The sequence below is a fragment of the Pan troglodytes genome, chromosome 5 (assembly GCF_028858775.2).
Source record: "Pan troglodytes isolate AG18354 chromosome 5, NHGRI_mPanTro3-v2.0_pri, whole genome shotgun sequence".
NCBI lineage: Eukaryota > Metazoa > Chordata > Mammalia > Primates > Hominidae > Pan > Pan troglodytes.
This window is the reverse complement of record NC_072403.2, coordinates 83,127,712-83,152,007: the sequence shown is the minus strand read 5'-3', so window position 1 is coordinate 83,152,007 and position 24,296 is coordinate 83,127,712. Positions and strand designations below refer to the sequence as shown.

The 24,296-nt window shown below is 38.3% G+C and overlaps 1 protein-coding gene and 1 non-coding gene across 2 annotated transcripts in view; one reads left to right on the top strand and one right to left on the bottom strand.

Moving 5' to 3' along the window:
• The window catches only part of LOC462815 (putative uncharacterized protein encoded by LINC00472), a 242,395-nt gene extending 218,621 nt beyond the window's left edge, over window positions 1-23,774 (top strand). Inside the window, exon 4 of the mRNA XM_063813193.1 lies at window positions 16,681-23,774. The gene's annotated coding sequence lies outside the window, so the exon portion shown is untranslated. The remainder of the gene's footprint in view (window positions 1-16,680) is intronic.
• Window positions 21,636-21,742, bottom strand: LOC112209563 (U6 spliceosomal RNA). Its single transcript, XR_002944401.1, has one exon. It is a non-coding gene; the product is annotated as a U6 spliceosomal RNA (small nuclear RNA).
• Window positions 23,775-24,296: the final 522 nt, after the last annotated feature.

The following is a 24,296-nucleotide window of genomic DNA, read 5'->3' as shown; positions in this document are numbered from 1 at the left end:
TCTTCATCCTGACATATCCCTGGTATCATCTGGATATGGTTTGCTTACCCCTCACCAAATTTCCTGATAAAATTTATCCCCAGTGTTGGAGGTGGGACCTAATGGGAGGTATTTGTGTTATAGGGGCAGATCCTTCATGAAAAGATCAATGCCCCCTCTCTTGAGTGAGTGAGTTCTCACTCGTTTAGTTCCTGGGGAAAACATTTGTTAAAAAAAAGAGCCAGGCACCTCCTTCCCCACTCTCTTGCTTCCTCTCTCATCATGTGATCTCTGCACACACCTGTTCTTCTTTGCCTTCTGTCATGAGTGGAAGCAGCCTGAGGCCCTCACCAGATACAGATGCCCAGTCAGGATCTCTCCAGCCATCAAAATCATGAGCCAAAACAATCTTCTTTCTTTATAAATTACCCAGTGTCAAATATTCCTTTATAGCAACTCAAAACAGACTAACACCATACCATAATAACTCCAATTGTTTGATTCTCTCCTCTCCTATAATTCTTTCATTGCAGATATGTTATATTGCCAGAGCACAAATGCCAGTTGCTTTTAAACTCAGAACCCAAATAAGCTCTTTTTTTCAAAACTATTCTCATGTGTCAAGTTAATTGTACTAAATTCCTTTATCCAAGAAGGTTGAACTTAGTGATGATCCTTGTGGCAGCTCTCATTCTACCATGGTCGATAGTAGGCGAAGTCAAAAGTATATAGTTTCAGGAAAATCATCAATCAAATGGGTAAATACAAAACTATCCAGTGAGGAATAGAGCCTGCCATTACAAGTAAAGCAGAATTATAAAATACCATGGAGCGAATCTCTTAGTCTCCAACTGGCTAAGTCCCAGATATCATCTTTTTTCCTAAGCTCATCAGAAAGCAGGTTTTCAGCATGATCACTGTTATTTGTCACCACTGCTGTGAGTGAGTCTAAGAATATCATTAACAAGGAACATTGTCCCAGGACAGCTGCCACCCACAGAATCCCCAGGATGGTTAATAAGTGTCTCTGTCTGCCTTGGCATTTGTCCTTGCCAATACACTATCAACAAAGCAAATGTACTTCAGGATGAGCGACCTCATCAAGGTTTGTGGAGTCATGCTGTCTGATTTTTAGAATAAATGATATCATTATTTATACCAACAAAAAAAGTGTTTGTTGTTTGTATAGTATATGCAGGGCTCTGGGCTTAGACTGAATGATACAAGATGGCACCAGACACATATTTTTACCTGAAGGAACTGACAAGATAGCTGGGGATACAAGACTTGGATCTAAAAATTGAAAGTGCCGTTGCAATGTAGTACATTCACGTGTCACTGAATGATAGAAATACGTATTGAGAAACGCTTCATTAGGCAATTTCATCCTTGTGAGAACATCATGGTGTACTTACACAAACCTAGATGGTATAGCCTGTTCTACACCTAGGCTTTGTGGGGTAGTCTATTGTTTGCAGGCTACAAACCTGCACAGCATGTGACTGTGTGTACTGAATACTGCAGGCAATTGTAACATAATAGTAAGTATTTGTGTATCTAAACATAGAAAAAATATGTAAAAATACAGTATTATAATTTTATAAGAACACCATCACATGAGAGGTCCATCATTGATGGAAATCTCATTATGTGGTACATAACTATACCTTTGAATCCAGGATAAGTGATGAGGAGTGAAAGCATATGGGAGCTCATAGGCTGGAACAGTTTGGAGAGTTGAAGCAGGCAGGAGAGTCCACTAAATCTGGATCTCACACAGAATTTACTGGCTACGTTTACTCCTCATTCAGTCCTCAACATTATCATATGAGACAACATACTGTTATGGCCTGTGTTCCTCTTCTATTTTGCAAGTGAAAAAATTGAGGCTTGGAGGTAAGTAACTTGCCTAGTTCTCACACCTGGTGTTCAGGCAGTCTGACACTGGAACACTAGCTCTTAACCACGTTGTAGATGAGGAAACCACCACCCTTCTCTGAACATTAAGATGATTGGGAAAGAGACCCATACAAAAGCTCAGAGAGAAAGATCACTGTAGCCAATGGACTCTGCTAACTGGAATTTATGATGAAATGCTGCAGAAGCTATCCAGGACAGTGGCTGGCTTTGCCACTTCAACTCCAGTTGGCAAGGATGACTAAAGAAACACAGCACCAGGAAAGGAACACTGACAAGTTGAGCAGACAACATCCTCCAGGACACCAGAGTTTATGGAGAGAACTCTGGATAACAGAACTGGCAGACAAATATTTTAATATACACTGGGGTATAATATACACTAGGGTAACCAACCCCCAGAGTACAGCAGGCACTGTGGGGTGGGTCAGTGGCAGCTCCCAGAAGGAAGGTTAGTCACAAAAAGAACTAATATCCAGAAGTCATAGCATGACCTTTTTAACATTAAGTTAAACAAGGTACACCAACCTGCCACTGGCAGGAAAGGGTGCTGAATTTGTCATCAGAGTCAGATGTACTCTGGAAAGAGGAAAACCAAAGTCCAGTGGTAAGGTCCAAAGACAGAGACCAAGTAGCAGCAAAATTGACTTGATTCCAAGTCATATCTTTCCTGGCAAGAGCCTCGACATCTCTTTTCTCTGGGCCAGAATTGAGCAAAAGGCTCAAGATGAGATTGATTGAACCTATACTTAAGAATCAAAGATCCCTAGTTGTGGTTTAATAGGCCTTCAGAAGATGGGAACTAAGCAGCACCTATAATAATTTCTATTTTCTTTTAGCAAACATTTATTGAGTATCTACTATGTACCAGGCACTCCTATAAGCGAAGGACTATGGTAGTGAGAAAGACAGACAGGTCTCTGTTCCCTTTGCACTTATATTCCAGAGGGAGCATAATTAAATAAATTAAGATGAGGCAAAAAAATGTTTTAAAAAAAGGTTTTTGCAAAGTCACAGAGGCAGTAAATGTCATGGGTTGTTTGAAAGAGAAATAACTAGTCTGGTTGCAGCAAAAAGTTTATGGAAGGAATCTAGGGAATTCATCCATGCACTGTATCCAGAATCACCAAAATGGTGCATGTTGGAGCTCAGTGAGCGGGCAGACCACCTGCCCAGTCCCTCCTGCCTGCAGAGGAGAACTCTAGGCTCAGAAAATGGGGGTGAATAGAAGCATGAAACGCAGATCTTAGTGAATATAGGCCCTATTGCCTTTTATTTGGTGAGCACTCTGCAAATTATTAGTCCATGGATTTGGAGTGGCTTAAAGAAATGCAATGGTCATGGGAGCTGGATCCAGGCCCTCCTCTTTTACCCTTATCCATGACCTTGGGCAAACTCCTGAACTTCACCCAAAGCCTGGAGGCTGATGTTCCCAAAAGCCCCTTCCAATTCTGAAATCCTTTAATGCTTTAAATGATCTTAGCCTAGTGTATTATTCCATTTTCATACTGCTATAAACAACTGCCCAAGACTGGGTAATTTACAAAGGAAAGAGGTTTAATTGGCTCACAGTTCAGCATGGCTGGGGAGGCCTCAGGAAACTTACAATCATGGTGGAAGGTGACGGGGAAGCAAGGCACCTTCCTCACAAGGCGGCAGGAAGGAGAAGTGCCTAGCAAAGGGACACAAGTTCCTTGTGAAACCATCAGATGGCGTGAGAACTCACTCACGATCATGAGAACAGCATGGGAGAAACCATCCCCGTGGTTCAATCATCTCCACCTGGTCTCTCCCTTGACATGTGGGGATTACGGGGAATATGGGGATTATAATTCAAGATGAGATTTGGGTGGAGACCTAAAGCCTAACCATATCACCCAGTTATCAGTGATGACTATTCAGAGGCATCAGCATGAGATGAGGAACAAGGGAGGCAACAGGCAAGCCGGCAGCAGGATTCAGGTTCTGGTCCTGATCATGGGCCCTGCTGGGGTCTTGAACAAATTACAGAATCCCTCAATGTCCTCATCTATGAAGTGTCGGGTTGCACTAGTCCATCGCCAAGCCATCTCTCAGCTCTAGTCTTCTTTGAGCCTAGATTCTTATCTCACTTTGACAGTGAAAAAAGACAAACACACAACTTTTTTAAAAAAGATACCAGCTCTCAATGAAAAATCTTAAAACAAATAGCATTAATTGCCTGCTCCTTTACACCTCATCTCCTCCACTATACTTTGTAATTTTATGGAGTCAGTGGTATAAAATTTCAGTTTCAATGTTTGCTTTCAATGCTCATGCAGCATTTAAATAAATGCGTTTTTAAGTAAAATGGAAAGGAGAATAGAGGGTCTAGAAAGAAGACAAAATTCAATAAATTATTAAATCTATTTTTTACAAATTAAATGCATTGCATTGTGTACACAGGATTCTAATACAACCAAGCCCCCTCAGGCAGTTCACCCACATGGCTCTGTAAATGCCATTAGCACTCTCCACAAGCTTTATAGCGCATAATGAATGTGCTTGTTCTAACAATACCATCAACTGTTTCTGAACCAAAGGCTGTCAAGATTTCCATTTCCTTTATTCTAGGTGGAAAAAAAAACCCAACTCTAAGGGAGACTTGTAATCAGAGAGAAAAGTGACAGAATATTGGCTAATTTGCTTCCCTAAGGCCTCTTGGAAGTCCTTGCCTAGGGTCTGACTGTTTTATTATCCCAGTTTTTCTTATCACAGCTAAAATCATGGCGACAATTCAAGTTAAATCTTGCCGCTATAAAAATATTTTTTGTTTGCTTCAGGAAAAAGGACCCAAGTGTACAAACAAAAGTCAGAAAATATAATATGCACATTTCCATATTCATTCATGACTGTCATCTCTTAGCATTGCACTTAAATTACTGCAATGCAACTTTTAGAATGCACAAATAATAGTAGCTAGTGTATATTGAGCACTGACTCTGTGCCAGGCACTGTGCTAAATGATTTATATGTAGTGTCTCATCCAATCTTCCCAAAAAACAAATCTTGGAAGGGGTCAAATGAGTTGTCCTCTCAAAGCCAGCCCTGCCTCCTGGTTTTGCTATTTCAGTACCATGGTCCCATCACTCCACCTGCTATGTAGGCCTGGGAGTGCAGTTATTCTTATCAAAAGAGATTCAGAGACTCACCCTTTTGTGCAATGTCTGCCACACATGTTTTTTCACTTCCTTTCACTTGTTCACCTCATCTCTTCCTTCCCCACTGACCTCCTCTTTTCTTTATCAAAATGCTGCTGGTGCAGAAATGTCTAGCTTAAATCTCCCTCCTCACTGCCCACTTTCTCTCTACTTTCTGTCTCTGCCCCTTCCACATTCACACACCTACACACCTGTTTTCTAATTAACCTGGTCCTGGGTAATCTTGTCCAGCAATAAAGCCCACCCCCTCCCACAGCAAGGATTGACTTGGTTATGCAGTTGGCATTTTTACTTATGCTTACTGCTGGCTATCTCCTCAAATCCTTAAATCTTGTCTTTCCAAATAAATTGCGATTCCTTGAGGGTAGGACCGTCTCTTCTGCAGCCACTAGCCTAGAGGCCCAGAAAAAGAAAATCAGGAATAGCTAAATAAGTCATGTATGTGGGATATAATAAACTAAGCAATATTAATCATATTAACAATATATAGTGTTTACTAGGGGGTCAGACACTGTTCTAAGCACTTCAGATATATTAACAACTGTTAAATGTAGTTAGTGTTACATACGTGTGTTTCACTAATGAGAAAACAAAGTCACAGAAAGCTAGGTGACTTTCCCAAGGACACAAAGCTGGTAGATAGTTGGGTGAGGACTTGAACCAGGCTATCTGATTTCAACATCTATTCTTCTTGAACAACCAAAAAAAGAGTACTGGGGCTGTCTCCCTTAATCATCTTTTCTCCCTCAAATTTTCTATTTTCTATAGAAAACAGAAATACATTTTCTATTCCCTTTCATTAGAGTTTCAATATCTGAAAAAAAAAAAAAAAAGAAAACACTTAGTTGCCCAGATAACCGTAAACACACTAGGTGCCTGTCGTATACTTGTCAGCAAAATTTTAGCCCTCCATGAGTGAAAGGAGAGCTGGAATTCAAATTCATCCCCATGACTTAGGCATGTCTCCATTTGACTAATTTGCATTTATTTGGTTTGAACCCAAGAGAATGCTCAATGACCAGGCAGAAGTGGATGGCTGACCCTTAGAAGAAGCAAATCACTCCTATATGGTACTACTTCAGGCATATCAGGAAGGGAACACTACTATCAGACTTAAACTTGATTGGCCGGTGTCTGAATTTCCACCACCATAACTTCATCCTTTAGAGTAAGGTTTCGATGTTTGTTAAAAGTAAAATTCTCACAGAAAGAGAAGCACCTCAACTTGCAGCAGTCACTTCAATAAAGAGCTGAGATCATATTTCAATGAGTGGGAGTAGGAAGGAGTGCATTACGTGCCTTCTGTGTCTAGACAGGCAGCCTGGTCTGATAAAAAGAAAGTATTAGGTATTAGCTGTGTATCAGAATAGCTGAATTCAATTTCTCACTTTGTTACTAAATTTGAAAAGCTTTGGACATCCAATTAGGCCCTCAGGACCTCAATGTCAGGTGTTGGAGGAGGATACTAGAATGATTTGTAAGGCATCTTCCAGAGGTGTTGCCTACAGTCTCCCAACTGAAATACGTGCTCCCTAAGGCAGAGACCACGTATGTTTGGAGTCAACTCTAAATCCCAACACCCAGAACATAGCAGATATTCACTGAATGTGTCTCAAAGAGTAAACGAATAATTATTCTTAACTTATAGCCAGGACAATGGCCTCTCCTAGAACTTTAGACCTTTATACTAACTGCTTCCCAGAAAATTTTTACCCAGATACGTCATTGTCATTTAAAACTCAAAATGTCTAAGACTTGAATCTCACCACCTTGCTCCCAGTACCAGTTCCTTCTCCTTTTCAGTATCCTTGGCTTAAAATGATCAACATTCCTGATATGTTGAAATTATATGGCTTGAAATGATCAACATCTCCTTTGCTTCTGTCTCTGAGCAGTCCTAAATCCCGTTAATTCCTGCTTAGAATTCCTCAGATCACCCTCTCCTTTCCGTCTCCTCTGACAACCCTCAATCACGCTTATTACCTCTCGCTGGCATGTCTGAACCCTCCTGGCTTTCCCTCTTCTAAACAAGTCAGCCACATTTAACTTTCTGATACAATATTTTAAGAACATCATTTAAAAAATATATTCAACTATAATTTGTCAATTTCTAATTTTAAAAATAAAAATTGAAAGAGCATCATTTTTTTCCTCAGAAACCTTCAACAGCTCACCACTATCTATGTAAATGTGTGTTTGTCTTCTGTAGTCTCAGGTACAAATGTTGCATCAGCATAAGGTCCGGTCTGCAGACAGAAAACACCAGTAATTTGAGCTGGTAAAATTTAATATAAAGAATTGTTGGCTGGGCACAGTGGCTCACGCCTGTAATCCTAGCACTTTGGGAGGCCGAGATGGGTGGATCACGAGGTCAGGAGATCAAGACCATCCTGGCCAACATGGTGAACCCCGTCTCTACTAAAATACAAAAAAATTAGCCAGGTATGGTGGCAGGTGCCTGTAGTCCCAGCTATTGGGGAGGCTGAGGCAGAGGAATCTGTTGAACCTGGGAGGCGGAGGTTGCAGTGAGCCGAGATCTTGCCACTGCATTCCAGCCTGGTGACAGAACAAGACTTTGCCTCAGAAAAAAAAAAAAAAAAAAATTGTTAACTAGGTAAAGATAGTTAAACACTAAAAGGTATAAAAGAAAATGCTAAGGTATTCAAAGGTAGCAACTCCAGAAAGCAGTTACTATCCCTAAGGCCAAGGGAAAGTGAATTAAGAAGGGATGTGGAAATTTAGAGGAAAGGGCCCTGCAAGACTTAGAAATACTCAGACTTCTGAGAAGGCATGGCTGCACAGAGATACACATATGACTGCTGTGAGAATGAAGAAACTTGATGGAGAGGCCACTTGGGAATCACCCAGCACTGAACTTTGGGAGCCTGTGCTGTGGCGAGCACTACAGGGATCTCCCGCACCCTTCCTCACGAGTCCACTTGCTATTGCCCAGAAACAATCCATGCTGGGCTTAATGCCTAGGTGATGGGTTGATGAGTGCAGCAAACCACCATGGCACAAGTTTACCTATGTAACAAACCTGCACATCCTGCACATGTACCCCAGAACTTAAAATTAAAATTAAAAAAATTCTGCAAGTACCAAATGGAGATTATAATTATTGATTTAAAATGAAAATGTGGGTAAGCTCCATTTGTACTTTTGCCTTAGGCCCTGGAAGTGTTAGGGGTGAGCCTGTGGAGGCACAGAGGGAGTGTTGAGGAGGAAGAGTTAACCAGCAGGACAACATTTTGGCGGGGGTGAGCAGTGATTTTTTGTTTGTTTGTTTTTTGTTTTTCTGAGCTCTTCTTTTGTATTATTTCTAAATAAACTACAAGAGTATTCAAGGTAAAGGGGAAAAAGCATACTCAGTGAAACAGGCAAAGTCCTTTTTTCCTGCCATTAATACCTTGCAATCTCTTTTTATTATCTTTTACTGACAGAGTTTAGCATCAAATCAGAGAGCAAAGGAGAAGTGTCTGCAGCATTCAGCTCCACTATTACAAAGCAAGGCAAATAAGAGTGGGTTTGGAGTTGAGATGCACTGTTCTTTCCTTTGTTTTTAAAAAAAGAATATCAAAGTTCCCCACATCAGTTGGAAGTGACATTTCTTTCTTCTGAACTCCTATTTCACTTATTTTGGAGACCAACCATGTAACACTAATAGTGTGTTATTAGATATTCTAAATATTCTCACATAATGTGTTTTCCCTCATACTAGATGACAAATTCCTAAAGGACAATTGTCTTTTAAAATTTTTGTGTTAATTACAGAAATGGTATTTCAAATGTATAAAGTGAATATCCTTCTAACCATCGTCATGTCAAGACATAGAATGTGGTCAGCATCCCAGAAGTCCTCTGTGCCCTTCCCAATGACAACCCTCAACTCTGCTCCCAAGAGTAACCATTGGCTTCTACAATAATCACTTCTTAACTTTTCTTTATTACCCCAGTGTGCTTCCCTAAATCTTATAGCTCAGGTCTGTATTTTGTAATGTCTTTTAAATCACTCAATTTATGCTTTCATCTCTGTCCTTTTTCCCCTATATTTTATTTGTGTAAGAAACTGGACAATTTATCCTATAGAATTTTCAACAGTTTATTGCATTCCCATGGTGTAGTATAATATGTTCCTCTGTCCTCTGTATTCTTTTGTAAATTGTGTTTTTTGTAAATCAAGAGGCACAATCAGATACAGGTTCAAAATTTTTAACAAAATTTGTTTAAAGGCTGTTTTATTCTTTAGGGAGTACACGATATCTAATTCTCTTTTTGTGATGTCAGCAATCATTGATGTTCATTATCCAAGGGCTTTAACTCACTAGGGTTGCATACCAGTGACATTCCAATTCTATGATTCCTTGTCCATTTATTTATTGGGATATTTCTACAGAGGAAAGCTTCCCCTTTTCTACTATTTGGTTGCCTAATGTTACATTTCACCTAGAAAAAGCAAAACAAATGCCAGATTTCAAAATAAAGAGTTTGCTAAAAAAAAAAAAAAACAGTTACATGGAGTTTTATAATTCATTATAATCTTGTGGATTTTGCTATTGGCCTTATCGATGTTCAAACTGCCTTATCTTTAAGTTGGTTCCAACTTTTGACAAAACCTATTAGTCTTTGATAGCTTCCTTGATATCTGCTATGATGATACTCCAGGCTTATTGTACATTTTCTGTCCAGCACTGAAAGTAGCCATTTCCCCAAGATTCCCTGGTTTCTTTTAATGTGAAATAGTAATTCAAGACCAAAAACCAAGGGCTAGGGTGCTCATCTATAGTAGGCCCAATATAGTTTCCAGGCCTTTACAATGGACAGAAATACATATAACAGATTAAGCTAGGAGACATATAGAAATATATATATATATACATACACACACACACATATACATATACACATACACACATATATAGTTATCATAATATGAATACTTATATAGAGAGACAGTTATAATTTCTAGGTAATTTCAATGGGCAGACCTAGGAGGTAATTATCATAGACATAATGGACCAAGCTAGGAGAGAGAGAGAATATAACACTTTTTTTTTTTTTTAGATGGAGTTTCACTCTTCTTGCCCAAGCTGGAGTGCAATGGCGAGATCTCGGCTCACTGCAACCTCCGTCTCCCAGGTTCAAGTGATTCTCCTGCCGCAGCCTCCTGAGTAGCTGGGATTACCGGCATGCGCCACCATGCTTGGCTAATTTTGTATTTTTAGTAGAGACAGGGTTTCTCCATGTTGGTCAGGCTGGTCTTGAACTCTTGACTTCAGGTGATCCACCCACCTCTGCCTCCTAAAGTGCTGGGATTACAGGCATGAGCCACTGTGCCTGGCCGAATATAACACATATTCTGTAGAATAGAATAAACTAAGATAGAATGAATATCCTAGCTTGTCATTATATCTATACATTTCTATATATGTATAATGATTATGTGTATATTACTATATTGAAAATTATTTCTAATTGACATAAAAAAGCTCTTCTTCCTACTCCCACACTCAACACTTCTGGACACCAAGATTGGTGGGGACTTTTCCCCATACAACAACTGATTCTCCAGTGGACACCAACTGAGTATCCTATAATTCAATTCAATTCTGACACAGTCTACCTGGAGTTAGAGTCAAATTCCCAGGTTAAGGGTTCAGTCCAAAGACTGCCCCCACTGCAGATGCTAATTAACATGTGGGCCTCTGAAACTTCTGACTGACTGGCTATAAATTGGAAGTAACCACTACAACCCCCTCAGGCTTGAGCATTTGCTAGAGAGGCTCATGTAACTCAGGGAAGCACTTTGTGTTTATTGGTGCATTATAAAGGATATTACAAATAATACAGATAAACAGCTAGATGGAAGAGATGCAGAGGTCAAGGTATGCAGGAAAAGGCAGGAAGCTTCTACGGCCTCTTGGGGCATGCCACCCTCCATGTCAGCAACCTGGAAGCTCCCCAAACTCCATGCTTCAGGAAAGTTTATGAAGGCTTCATTACATAGGCATGATTGATTATTAATTCAGTCTTCAGCCTCTCTCCTCTTCTGGGAGGATGAAAGGTGAGGCTAAAAGTTCCAGACTTTTAATCATGGCTTAGTCTTTCTGGTGACCAGCTCTCATTCAGGAGGCCACCAAGAGTCACCTTATTAGAACTCCTATCATCTAGGACATTCCAGAGGATTCAGGAGCTCTGTGTCAGGTGCTGCTGCCACTCAGGAAATTAGAAAGGTCTTGGGAGCTCTGCGTTAGGAACCGGGTCAAAGAACAAATATTAGAACAAAAGATTCTCCTAGCACCCAGGAAATTCCAGAGGGTTACAAGTTCTGTGTCAGGAACCAGGTCAAAGACAAAATATTAGAACAAAGATGAACCTAGCTCCCTGATTACTCGGGAAATTACAAGGATTTTTGGAGCTCTGTGTCAGGAACTGGGGATAGAGATCAAATATATATATTTTTATTATGGTACAATTTCCTATTCCTTTAATAATAATTATGTATTTATCATTATAACTATTATTATTTCCTATAGAACGTACCTCTCTATCAGAACTTAGTCCTTTATATCTATGATAATTCTATATAATTATATGCATGGTAAAATATATAAACAATTATAATTATATGACAATGATTATTTAATATATACAACTATATATGTAAATATCACTCATTTATTTAAAGATAAAATACCTCGTATGTTCACACTATAATTCAAATTCAGATTTCAATGTTACTTAAACTCTTCTACCTTATGTTCAAATCTCTTTTGTCTTCAGCAAGAATCCTGGGTTGCAAGGACAATGGGGATGATTGAATGTTTTGTCCATGTCACACAAAACATTCTCAAAATAACACTATCAAAACTACTACCAGTATAATTACTGAAAAACTGTTTCAAATGTTTTTACATGATATTCTCATTCTCTCCTTGTTTTCTTTTAATTATGCTGTATCTATATTGTCAGAGCATAGAGCCATTACCACACTCTATTCTTATGTCCTTCCTTTGTTCTTCACGTAAATATATGCTCAATGCCCACCATCCATCTTTATGTCAATATTTCTCTAGTAATTTTGGTTGTCTGAAGCTACTGTATACCCAAGGAAGGATTCACAGAAGCAATATTTTTCAGTTCTGGCTTCCAGGTGACAGCTTGCTCCCTTTATACTTAAAAGACAGTGTGGTTGAATATAAAATCTTGGGCTTACTGTTTCTTTCCCTTCAACATTTTAAATGTGTTACTCTGTTTTCTTCTGGTAGGAGAAATTGTTATTGAAAAGCATGATAACAATTCCTTTTTCTTTCCTTCATAAGTCACTTGGTCTATGGCTCAGATATTTGTTCTGGGTCAACTTTTCCAGGTATACAATGTGCTCTTTCAATACGTAACTTCACATTTTTTCATCTGATCAAAGTTTTGGTGCATTATAATCAGGTGTTTCTTCTAACTTGTTTTGATTTTTCATTCATGGATTCCTAATTTTTATATAGATACGTCAGATCTTCTCTGCCTGTCTTCTGAATTGATCATGTTCTTACTAACACTTTTCATCTCTTCCTTCATTTCCTTTTTCATTCCTTTCACTTTTTAATTGTGACAAAACACACATAACATAAAATTTACCATCGTAACCATTTTGAAGTGCACAGTCAGTGGCATTAAGCACATTCACATTGTTGTGCAGTCAGCACCACCATCCATCTCCAGAACTCTTCGCATCTTGCAAAACTGAAATTTATACCCATCAAACAATGACTCTCCATTCCCGTCTCTCCCACCTAAGTCCCTGGCACCTTCATTTTTTTTTTTGATATTTAAAAATTTCCTTCTTTTCGTTTTCTATTTATTGTGAGTCATTACCAGTTGAGTCTATTTGCTCTTGTGTTATACTTCTAGTTAGACAATTTCTGAAATGAATGTTTAATTTTATGTTTAATTCTTTATTGATTTCTACCACTTTATTTCTAAGTTTTCTTTATTCTGGTTTATCTTTCAGATCTTCTTTCTGTTAGCTGTTTAAAAAATATAAATTATAGTTTTCTTTTTTTTGTGAGAACATCTTTCTGGCATATCTTTATTATCTATAGAAATTCTACTCATTTTTTTCTCCCTGCCCTGTAATAAATTTGAATGTGATTTTAGCTCATTCTTTTCTGATGCTCATTTTTACACCAAATTAGATTTTCTGAAGTTTTAGAAAGGAAGCTTGGCTTAGAATCATTTTGGGTTCTTTACATTTAATGTCTCTCGACCACCCTCTTCTGGTTGTTTTTATAAAATGTCCAACGATATAAATACTTAAATTCTAAGATTTTCTGGTTCTATTCTCCCTTACCACTTTTATCTGGACCTTATATTTCCTTGGTGTCTAGTGTCCCCGACCTGCTCATCTTAGATTCTCTTAACAATTTATTCTCAGTTTGGATCCTAGCTTTGTCTTGGAGGGACCTTTGCTGGGTAACTTTGAGAGTGAAGGGACCTCAGAATATTCAATCTCCTTAGTCTTACCACGGACAGTTTTGGACCATGACAGCCCCTCCTAGTTTCAGTTACTGTTTTCAGTTTGGATCACTGAGTTTTCCAGATAAATGCTTGTTGGCTTCCTCGAAGTCAAGTTTGTCAGAGATCCCATTGCTTCCTCTTGGATAGATGCTGACACCAAGTAAATCTTTTAGCTATTGCTGATTGCTTTGCCCAGCTAATTTTTGTATTTTTAGTAGAGGTGGGGTTTCACCATGTTGACCAGGCTGGTCTCGAACTCCTGACCTCAAGTGATCTGCCCACCTCTGCCTCCCAAAGTGCTGGGATAACAGGTGTCCTTTACAATTTTGACGCTCCTTGCTCTAACGTTACAAAGTGCCTAAAGAAAATGATGCCTCTAACTTTTAAATTTGTTGCTCAAATAGTTATTAAACCTTTCCTATGTACAAGATATATTGAGCTGGAAACTAGAAAGCTCTGCTCTGAGATCTGGTGAAGTTGGCAGTGGCTTCTCCCAAATTTCCTCATAGAACACACAGAACAACTAAGATTACAAAAATAATTATGGGGCACAGACAACCTCCACAAAACTAGGGACCAGATATCCCCACAAATCCCAAATTATGAGCAACACTACACTAGACTACAGCCTGGGCAACAGAGCCAGACCCTATCTCAAAAGAAAAAATTTGTAAAGGAGGCGAAGTTAATTCTGGTTATCAATCCACCAACTTTCCTGACAGCCAGCTCCTCCTTCTGTGCTTCTGGTGGGTGGCTCTCCTTTCTCTTATCTTCTCTCTCTTTTTTTTTTTTTCCTGTGAGACAGAGTCTTGCTCTGTCACCCAGAGTGGAGTGCAATGGCAAAATTTTGGCTCACTGCAATCTCCTCCTCCCGGGTTCAAGCGATTCTCCTGCCTCAGCCTCCTGAGCAGCTGGGACTACAGGTGCACACCACCACACCCGGCTAATTTTTGTATTTTTAGTAGAGAAGGGGTTTCACCATGTTGGCCAGGATGGTCTTGATCTCTTGACTTCCTGATCCGCCCTCTTCGTCCTCCCAAAGTGCTGGGATTACAGGCATGAGCCACCACACCCGGCCCTTATCTCTTTTTTCTTTCCTCCTGAGGCATATTCCCTTCCTGCCCTCCTCGACCTATTTATACATTATACAATTTATACATTTATACATTTTGCTAATGTTTGCTTAAGATTTTTTTCTAAATTCATAAATTAGATTTTCCTTTCTCAAACTGTCCTTGGTTTGGTATAAAGATTATGCTGAAGTCTTATGATGATTTGTCAAGTGTCCTCTCTTTTTCTATCCTCTGGAATAGTTTGTATAAGATTGGAATTATTCATTCTTAGAATATTTACTGGAATATTTTGGTAAAACACTTTGTGCCTGTACATTTTGAGTATGATGATTTTTAACAAGTGAATCAATAAATTTGAGGAGAGTAAGAATATTAATATTTTCTGTTTCTTCTTGAGTCCATTTTTGTAAATTGCATTTTTCCAGGAATCTGTCCAATTCAGTTTTGCTGCTGGTTTTTGTTTTGTTTTGTTTTGTTTTATCAAATGTATTCTTTTCAAATAATCAACTTTTGGCTTTGCTGGGCCTCTCTATTGCATGTTGGTATTCTATTTCATTAAATTCATATTCTTTATTATTTTTATCTTTCTACATTTTCTGGGGTTTTTTTTCTTAACTTTTGAATATAGATGATTAATTTAATTTTCCTGTCTTTTCTTCTTATCTAATGCAAGTGTTTAAAGTTAAAACCTTTTCTCTGAGTACTGCCTTACCTGCCTCCAACAAGTTATAATAAAATAATTGTATTTTCTTTTAATTCTAAATATTTTCTGATTTATGATGTTTTTGACTCATAAACTACTTAGAACAGTTTCTTTCTTTTATTTTTTTAAAGAAAGTCTTGCTCTGTTACCTAGGTTGGGGTGCAGTGGCACAATCATGGCTCACTGTAGCCTTGAACTGCTGGGTTAAAGCAATCCTCCAGCCTCAATCTCCTAAGTAGCTGGGTGGGACCACAGGTGCATACCACCATGCCTGGCTAATTATTTTATTTTTTCAGAAATGGGATCTTGCTTTGTTGCCCTAGCTGATCTCAAACTCCTGGGCTCAAGTGATCCTCCTTCTTTGGCCTCCCAAAATGCTGGGATTATAGGTGTGAGCCACTGTGCCCAGCCTAGAACAGTTTCTTAATTTTCAAACATACTGACTTTTTTTTCTAGTTATCTCTTTGCTATTGAATTCTAGAATGATTGTAATTTGGTCAGAGAATGTAATTCCTATGGTGCCAAACCTTTGGAATTTGTTGAGACTTGCCTCATGGTCCAGTATGAATCAATTTGTATAAATGTTCCATGGGCCCTTGAAAAAAGTGAAATGTGTATTCTGCAGCTTATGTCCATTAAATTCAGCTTGTTAATTCTGGTGCTGAAATGGCCTAATCTGCATTGAGTCTTTTGTCTGCATTAAAATAGCTCTGAAAGAATACATAGGAGACTAGTACATTGCTTTGAGACAGGGAACCATGTGGCCATGGAGGAATGCAGAGCTCTCTCCATTCCAGATAGCATTGCATCTCCCCAGGCCTGGACCTTGCTATTAGAGGAACTGCAAAGGAGACCCCCAGACCACCTCCTGATCCTGGAAAGACTCCCAATCCCTGACACATGACACTCCCAGCTCACTACAACAGTCTGACAAAGACAGTAATCTTATGAAGGGGGCTAAAATTGAAACCGACAGTATGTTTTCCCCTAAGAGAATGTCAGGAGTACACCACCCTTCCTCACACCCTTACTTATCTCAGTCAGTATGAACAGCTCAAGGTGTTGGGTCACATGCATTTTTTTTTACCTTTTTCATAAAATTCTGTACATCCGCTCGTCTGACCTAATCCCACACACTGACCCATCCTAAAAACTTTCACTGCAATCTTGGGAACTGAGCCATGTATCAGCAAAATCGCCTGTATCTTCAACCTCTCCTCAAAATGCTCCTCCAACCTCTTACTTTGACTGAAACCTGCCACCTTGCTTTGTATTCAAGTGTCACAAAGTTGCTATTTGTTTTCTCACACCCCTACAGGGTCTGGAGCAGAGTGGATGTCCTCATTATTGCTTCTAGACCAGCGCTCTGGAAGTGTGGTCTACAGACCAGCAACAACCACGTCACCTGGGAGCTTGGAAATAGAGAATCTCAAGTCCCACCTGCAACCTACCGAATCAGAATATGCATTTTAACGAGACCCCCCAGTGCTTTGCATCAACACCATAATCTATTTTCAAACAGAACACTCAAAGTAAGGAACAATCTGAAGCCCACAAAGCTACACCAGACATTGCTTCCGGTTTCTTCTATGACTGCCGCTTGTCTGTTTCTCCCACTTCCTTCCTTAGCTCCACACAGACTCTTGTTGTGCCTCAAACACTCCAGCATGTTCCTGCTTCAGGGGCTTTTTATTTATAGCCTCCTCTGTCTGAGACACTTTCCCATCAGTTAACCTCACAGCCCACTCCCATGCTCCATTCAGGCCTCTGCAGAACCCACTTTTCAGACAGCCCTCCTTGATTGACCTACATAAATACAGTAGCTGCCTACCTGCCCACAATTATTGCCTACTTTCTTTTTCTTCTAATAGCTTTAATATGTATATATTATTCATCTGTTTCTTTAATTCATTTTATCAATCTCTTCTTTTCTCTGTTTCTCTATCATCACACACACAACAATAAAAGACCCACATCAGGAGAAATGTCCTCTATTTTTTTTCACTGCTGTTATCTCCAGCATGGAGAACATGTTTCCAGCATGGAAAACAATACCTGCATATTGTAAGTGCTCAATAAACTATTTCCTTACAAGGTAACAGATGAACGAGAAGCAAAGATGAAAAAAAATGCTGTCACTGTATAACCATATATACCTTCCAAATTTGAACCATGGGAACATTATTATCTGCTCAAGAAAATATTACTTAAATGTTTATTGTTGCCGTCAGCAAAGATTTTAGTTATTTATTTTTTAATTTGTACTATTTTTATTGTTGTATTCCTATTGTTTTACTAATAACACTTTTTAAACTTTCATTTTAGCTTCATGGGTACATGTATAGTTTATTATATATGTATATTGCATGTCATGGCGGTTTGGTATACAGATTATTTCATCACCCAGGTAATAAGCATAGTACTCCTCCATAGGTAGTTTTTCACTCCTCATCCTCCTCCCAACCCCTACCCTCAAGTAGGCCTTTGTGTCTGTTGTTCCCTTCTTTGTGTCCACATATACTCAGTGTTTAGCTCCTACTTATAAGTAAGAACATGCTATTTGGTTTTCTGTTCCTGTGTTTGTTCATCCATGTTGCTGCAAAGGACCTGATCTCATTCTCATTCTCATGATCTCATTCTTTTTTATGGTTGTGTAGTAATCCATGGTATATATGTACCATATTTTCTTTATCCACTCTACTGTTGATGGGCATTTAGCTTGACTCAATGTCTTTGCTATTATGAATAGTGCTGCAGGGAACATTCACTTGCGTGTGTCTTTATGGCAGAATGATCTATATTCCTTTGGGCATACAGCCAGTAATGGGACTGCTGGATCCAATGGTAATTCTAGTTTGAGTTCTTTGAGAAATCACCAAACTGCTTCCCACAGTGGCTGAACTAATTTACACTCCCACCAGCAGTATATGTGCATTCCCTTTTCTCCACAACCTTGCCAGCATCTGTTATTTTATGACTTTTCATTAATAGCCATTATGACTGATGTGAGCTTGTATCTCATTTTGATTTGCATTTCGCTAATGATCAGTGATGTTGAGCATTTTTTCATATGCTTGTTGACTGCATATATGTCTGCTTTTGAAAGGTCTGTTCATATCCTTTGCCCACTTTTTAATGGGGTTGTTTGTTTTTTGCCTGTGAATTTCTTTAAGTTCCTTACAGATGCTGAGTATTAGACATTTGTCAGATACATAGTTTGCAAATATTTTCTCACATTCTGTGTGTTGCCTGTTTACTTTGCTGATGGTTTCTTTTTGCTGTGCGGAGGCTCTTTAGTTTACTTAGGTACGATTTGTCAATTTTTTTGTTTTGTTGCAATTGTTTTTGGTGCCTTTGTCTTGAAATATTTTCTAGGTCTTAAGTCCAGAATGGTATGTCCTAGATTATCTTCCAGGGTTTTAATAGTTTTGGGCTTTACATTTAAGTCTTTAATCCATCTTGGGTTGACTTGTATATAGTGTAAGGAAGAGGTCCAGCTTCAATCTTCTGCATATGGCTAGCCAATTATCCCAGCACCATTTATTGAAAAGGGAATCCTTCCTCTATTGCTTGTTTTTGTTTACTTTGTTCAGATCAGATGGTTGTAGTTGTGTGGCATTAATCCTGGGCTCTCTGTTCTGTTCCATTGGTCTGTGTATCTGTTTTTATATCACTACCATGCTGTTTTGGTTACTGTAGTCTTGTATTGTCGTTTGAAGTCAGGTAATGTGATGCCTCAAGCTTTGTTCTTTTTGCTTAAGATTACACTGGTTATTCAGGCTCTTTTTTCGTTCAATATGAATTTTAAAATAGTTTTTTTTATAGTTCTGTGGAGAATGTCATTGGTAGTTTGGTAGGATTAGCATTGAATCTGTAATTGCTTTGGGCTGTATGGGAATTTTAACATATCGATTCTTTCTCTCCAAGAGCATGGATTGTTTTCCATTTGTTTGTGTCATCTCTGATTTCTTTGAGCAGTGCTTTGCAATTCTCATTGTAGAAATCTTTCACCTCCCTGGTTAGCTGTATTCCTAAGTATTTTATTCTTTTTGTGGCTATTGTAAATGAGATTATGTTCTTGATCTGGCTCTCAGTTTGGATGTTGTTGGTGTATAGGGATGCTACTGATTTTGGTACATTAATTTTGTATACCGAAATTTTGCTGAAGTTGTTTATCAAATTAAGGAGCTTTTGGGCTGAGACTTTGGGGTTTTCTAGGTATAGAATCATATCATCTGCAAACAGGGATAGTCTGACCTTCTGTTTTCCTATTTGATTGCCTTTTGTTTCCTTCTCTTGCCTGATTGTTCTGGCTAGGACTTCCAGTACTATGTTGAATAGGAGTGGACAGAAAAGTCATCTTTATCTTGTTCCAGTTTTCAAGGTGTATGTTTCCAGCTTTTGCTCATTCAGTATAATATTGGCTGTGGGGTTGTCATAGGTGGTTCTTATTTTTGAAGTATGTTCCTTCAATGTCTAATTTGTTGAGGGTTTTTAACATGAAGGGGTGTTTAATTTTATGAAGTCTTTCAACATCAACTGAGATGATCATGTGGTTTTTGTTTTTTGTTCTGTTTATATGATGAATCACATTTATTGATTTGTATATGTTGGACCAAACTTGCATCCCAGGGATAAAGCCTACTTGATTGTGGTGGATTAGCTGTTTCATGTGCTGCCGGATTCAATTTGCTACTACTTTGTAGAGGATATTTGCATCTATGTTCATCAAGATTATTGGCCTGAAGTTTTCTTTGCTGTGTCTCTGCCAGGTTTTGATATCAGGATGATGTTGCTCTCATAGAAGGAGTTAGGGAGGAGTCCCTCCTCCTCAATTTTTTGGAATAGTTTCATTAGTAATGGTACCAGCTCTCCTTTATACATCTGGTAGAATTGGGCTGTGAATCTTTATGGTCCTGGGCTTTTTCTGGTTGGTGGGCTTTTTCTGGTTGGTAGGCTTTTTATTACTGACTCAATTTCAGAACTCATTATTGGTCTGTTCAAGGATCCCATTTCTTTCTGATTCAATCTTGGGAGGTTGTATGTTTCAGGAAATTGTCCATTTCTTCTAGGTTTTCTAATTTGTGTGCATGGAGGTGTTCATTGTAGTTTCTGAGGGTTTTTTTTTTTTTTTTGTATTTCTGTGGGGTCAGTGGTAACATCCTCATTGTCATTTCTGATTGTGTTTATTTGAATCTTCTCTCTTTTTTTCTTTACTAGTCTAACTAGAACTCTTATTTATTCTTCCAAAGAACAAATTCCTGGATTTGTTAATCATCTTTTGTATGGTTTTTCACATCTCAATTTCCTTCAGTTCAGCTCTGACTTTGGTTATTTCTTTTCTTCTGCTAACTTTGGGGTTGGTTCCTCTAGGTGTGATATTAGGTTGTTAATGTAAGATCTTTCTAACTTTTTGATGTGGGCATTTAGCACTATAAATTTCCCTCTTAACACTGCTTTAGCTGTGTCCCAGAGATTCTGGTATGTTGTATCTTTGTGCTCATCAGCTTCAAATAATTTCTCAATTTCTGCCTTAATTTCTTTGTTTACCCAAAAGTCATTCAGGAGCAGGTTGTTTAATTTCCATGTAATTGTATGATTTTGAGTGATTTTCTTAGTATTTATTTCTATTTTTATTGTGCCATGATCCAAGAATTGTTTGGTATGAATTTGGTTTTTTGAATTTGCTGAGAATTATTTTATGACCAATTGTGGTCAATTTTAGAGTATATGCCATGTGCAGACAGAAAGAATGTATATTCTGTTGGTTTGTGGTAGAGAGCTCTGTAGAGGTCTATTAGGTCCATTTGATCGAGTGTCGAGTTCAGGTCCTGAATATCCTTGTTAGTTTTCTTTACTGATGATGTGTCTAATACTGTCATTGAGATGTTGAAGTCTCCCACTATTATTGTGTGGTTACCTATGTCTCCTCATGGGTCTTTAAGAACTTCCTTTGTGAATCTGGGTGCTCCTGTGTTGGGTTCATATATTTTTAGGATAGTTAGTTTTTCTTGTTGAATTGAACCCTTTGCCATTTTGTAATGCCCTTCTTTGTCTTTTTTTATCCTTTGTTGGTTAAAGTATGTTTTGTCTGAAATTAGAATAGCAACCCTTGCTTTTTTCTGTTTTTCATTTCTTTGGTAGATTTTTCTGCATCCCTTTACTTTGAGCCTGTGGATGTCACTGGATGTGAGATGGGTCTCTTGAAGACAGCATCCATTGGGTTTTGCTTCTTTATCTAACTTGTCTCTCTGTGCCTTTTAATTAGGAAAAAAAAAAATGGAATGCTTCATGAGTTTGGCTGTCATTCTTGTGCAGGGGCCATACTAATCTTTTCTGTATTGTTCCAATTTTAGTATATGTGCTGCCAAAGCGAGCACTACTGAAATGGTTTTTAAAGTTGCCCTAACATCCCCTGCTTCCCTCTATTCATTCACAAAGGAAGATGTGCTCCTTCTCTGGTTGAAAGACTACTCATCAAAATAGAATCTTTATTCCACTTTCTTCTGATTTCACATAAAATTGTCTCCAGCAATATTACCTCACTCTCCTTTATTTCCACTTAAACCTTTACATGTAGTCAGCCTTTGAATGTAGTCAGGATTTTCCTTCAGAGAAAACAAGCAACCTGCCTAAAACAGACTATCCATTCATGCTCATCCAAGTCTCTTCTAAGTGTCGATTACACTTGATGCCATTCACTTCTCAATGTATTGCATTTTGCCCTTTGTTCCCACTAACCCACTTAACTTAAACTAACCCACTATTATCTCCTGATTATTAGATACAATTTCTGTTTTTAATCTCACTGGATGGTGCTGTCCTGTTGTCCCCCTAGATTTTTATCTTTCCTTCTCATCCTTTTTCACTGACTCTTAAATGTTATGGTTCTCCAGGGTTTGCTTCAGACCCTCTCTTTCAATGTGACCTTCTTGAGTGGTCACATTCATTTTACAGTTTGTGTCTACATGTTGATAACTTGTAGAGTTAACTAATCTCTAACTCTGTCTCAGACTCGCCCACAGGTGTCTTTCTTATAAACAGCTAAAAACATGGAATAAAACAGATAAAGACATGGATATTACTATATCTGGGGAGGATACAAGGTCCTCCTTGGGATGGGCAATGTGGACCCTGCTTGTCTCTCTGGCCACATCTCCTAACTCCAGCAACTCCCAAACATGTGATATTGTTCCTAGTCCTGTGCCTTTCCTCATGCTAACCATTATGCTTGTAACACCCTCACCCACCCCACTGCATTCCTTTCTTGGAATGACTAAGCATTCCTATCTCTCCAGGCTGGGCTAGGTGCCTTCCCGCATTCTGCATCTTCTGTAGCAACATCTCTCAAAGCATTGACTAATACTGTATTAAAACCATCTCTTTGTGAATTAGCTCTTGCCCTTTATCTGTGAGGTTCCTCAGGGCAGATGTTGGGTCTTATCGATCTTATTCTCAGTACCAAGCACAGGGTCTGTCATATTAAAAAGTGCTCAACAAACAGCTGTTTAACTGAACTGGTAATTGCATTGACTATATTAGGCTCTAAGAAAAACTAAGGAAACAAGAGATGGTTTCCCCCTATTCTTTTGCAGGCATAAAACCACACAATAAAAGCCCTACCAGACAATTTTCACATGTGAATCCATCTGTTTTGTGAGTATACTCTGGAGGTGTTTGCTTCAGATCAAATCAGGCTATAAAAAGAGAACTGAATCTTGATCAGGGGTTGCCAGAGTATGGCCTTCTTTAGAGCTAAATGACAGCTCTAGTTATAGATTTTGTTTCTAAGGATGACATTGGTGCTGCAGTACATTGCAACAGGAATGCATCAGTGTGAGAGCATTTATGATTGTTTCCTGTCCCCCTCAGCATAAAAATAGCTTGTCCCTCTAGGAAAGATAGCCTGACTTTATTAATGAAAGTGAAATTCTTCCTAAGGCCCTAACAGTATATTTAAAATGAATAGAAAGCAGCACCAATGACAGATAAGATGAATTTTGCCCAAATTGTCCTGGAGCCCTTTCCTATATATTTTGGAGAATATGAAATAAATACATGGGTTACCGTATCTTCTGAAAAGATATTGAGGACACATTTCTTTACTCTGACTTTCCTATATGTATTTCATTCGATACTTACACAACTTAAAGTTACTGTTCTGAGAAGTGGTTTCCGGTTTTCCCAATGAGAAGTAAAAATGAGTTCTTAAACCAGAAATAAAACTTTCATAAAGTCACTTTAAGGGTTTATATTGTATCCCCCAGCAACTTGTGATTAATAGATTGCATGTTTAACATTAATATCCATGTTAAAAGAGATCTCTGGTTACCTAACACAATTTCTTTATTCCTTTTAGCAACATAGTTCAATTCTGAAAATACAAGTGTTATTAAAAACATCTCAAATCTTTCCTTGCCTTGCTTTTTTCTAGACAATTGTATAAACTTGAAAGCACCAAGTAGCTATTACATCTTCCATTTTTACTTCTTGGACTTAGACTGTTTTACTTCCTATGAAGCAAATGCCTTTGATATATATACACTTTGATAATAACTGGTAACATTATCTGACCTTAAAGGTTATTGGTAGTGATGAACATATTATAGTGTTTTCTTATTTCTAAAAAAAATAAATAAATACATCCTGACTTCATAGCTTATAATTTTGCCCATATCAGATATGAATGTGAGAAAAGCTATACAACCTATAATTTCTGTTTTTGATAATAGAGGGTTATAAAACCTGTTCAGAATTTATCTTCATTCTGTAAGAATGTTCCCTATTCCAACAGACATTTCAGAACATCAATTACTATGCATGCAGTAATTTTGAGATATTATTTATAATTCCTTAAAATGAAACTAAGATCTTTCTACTCTAACCAGTTTTAAATAAGGATCCGTCAGTGAATCCAGGACTAGTACTACATGA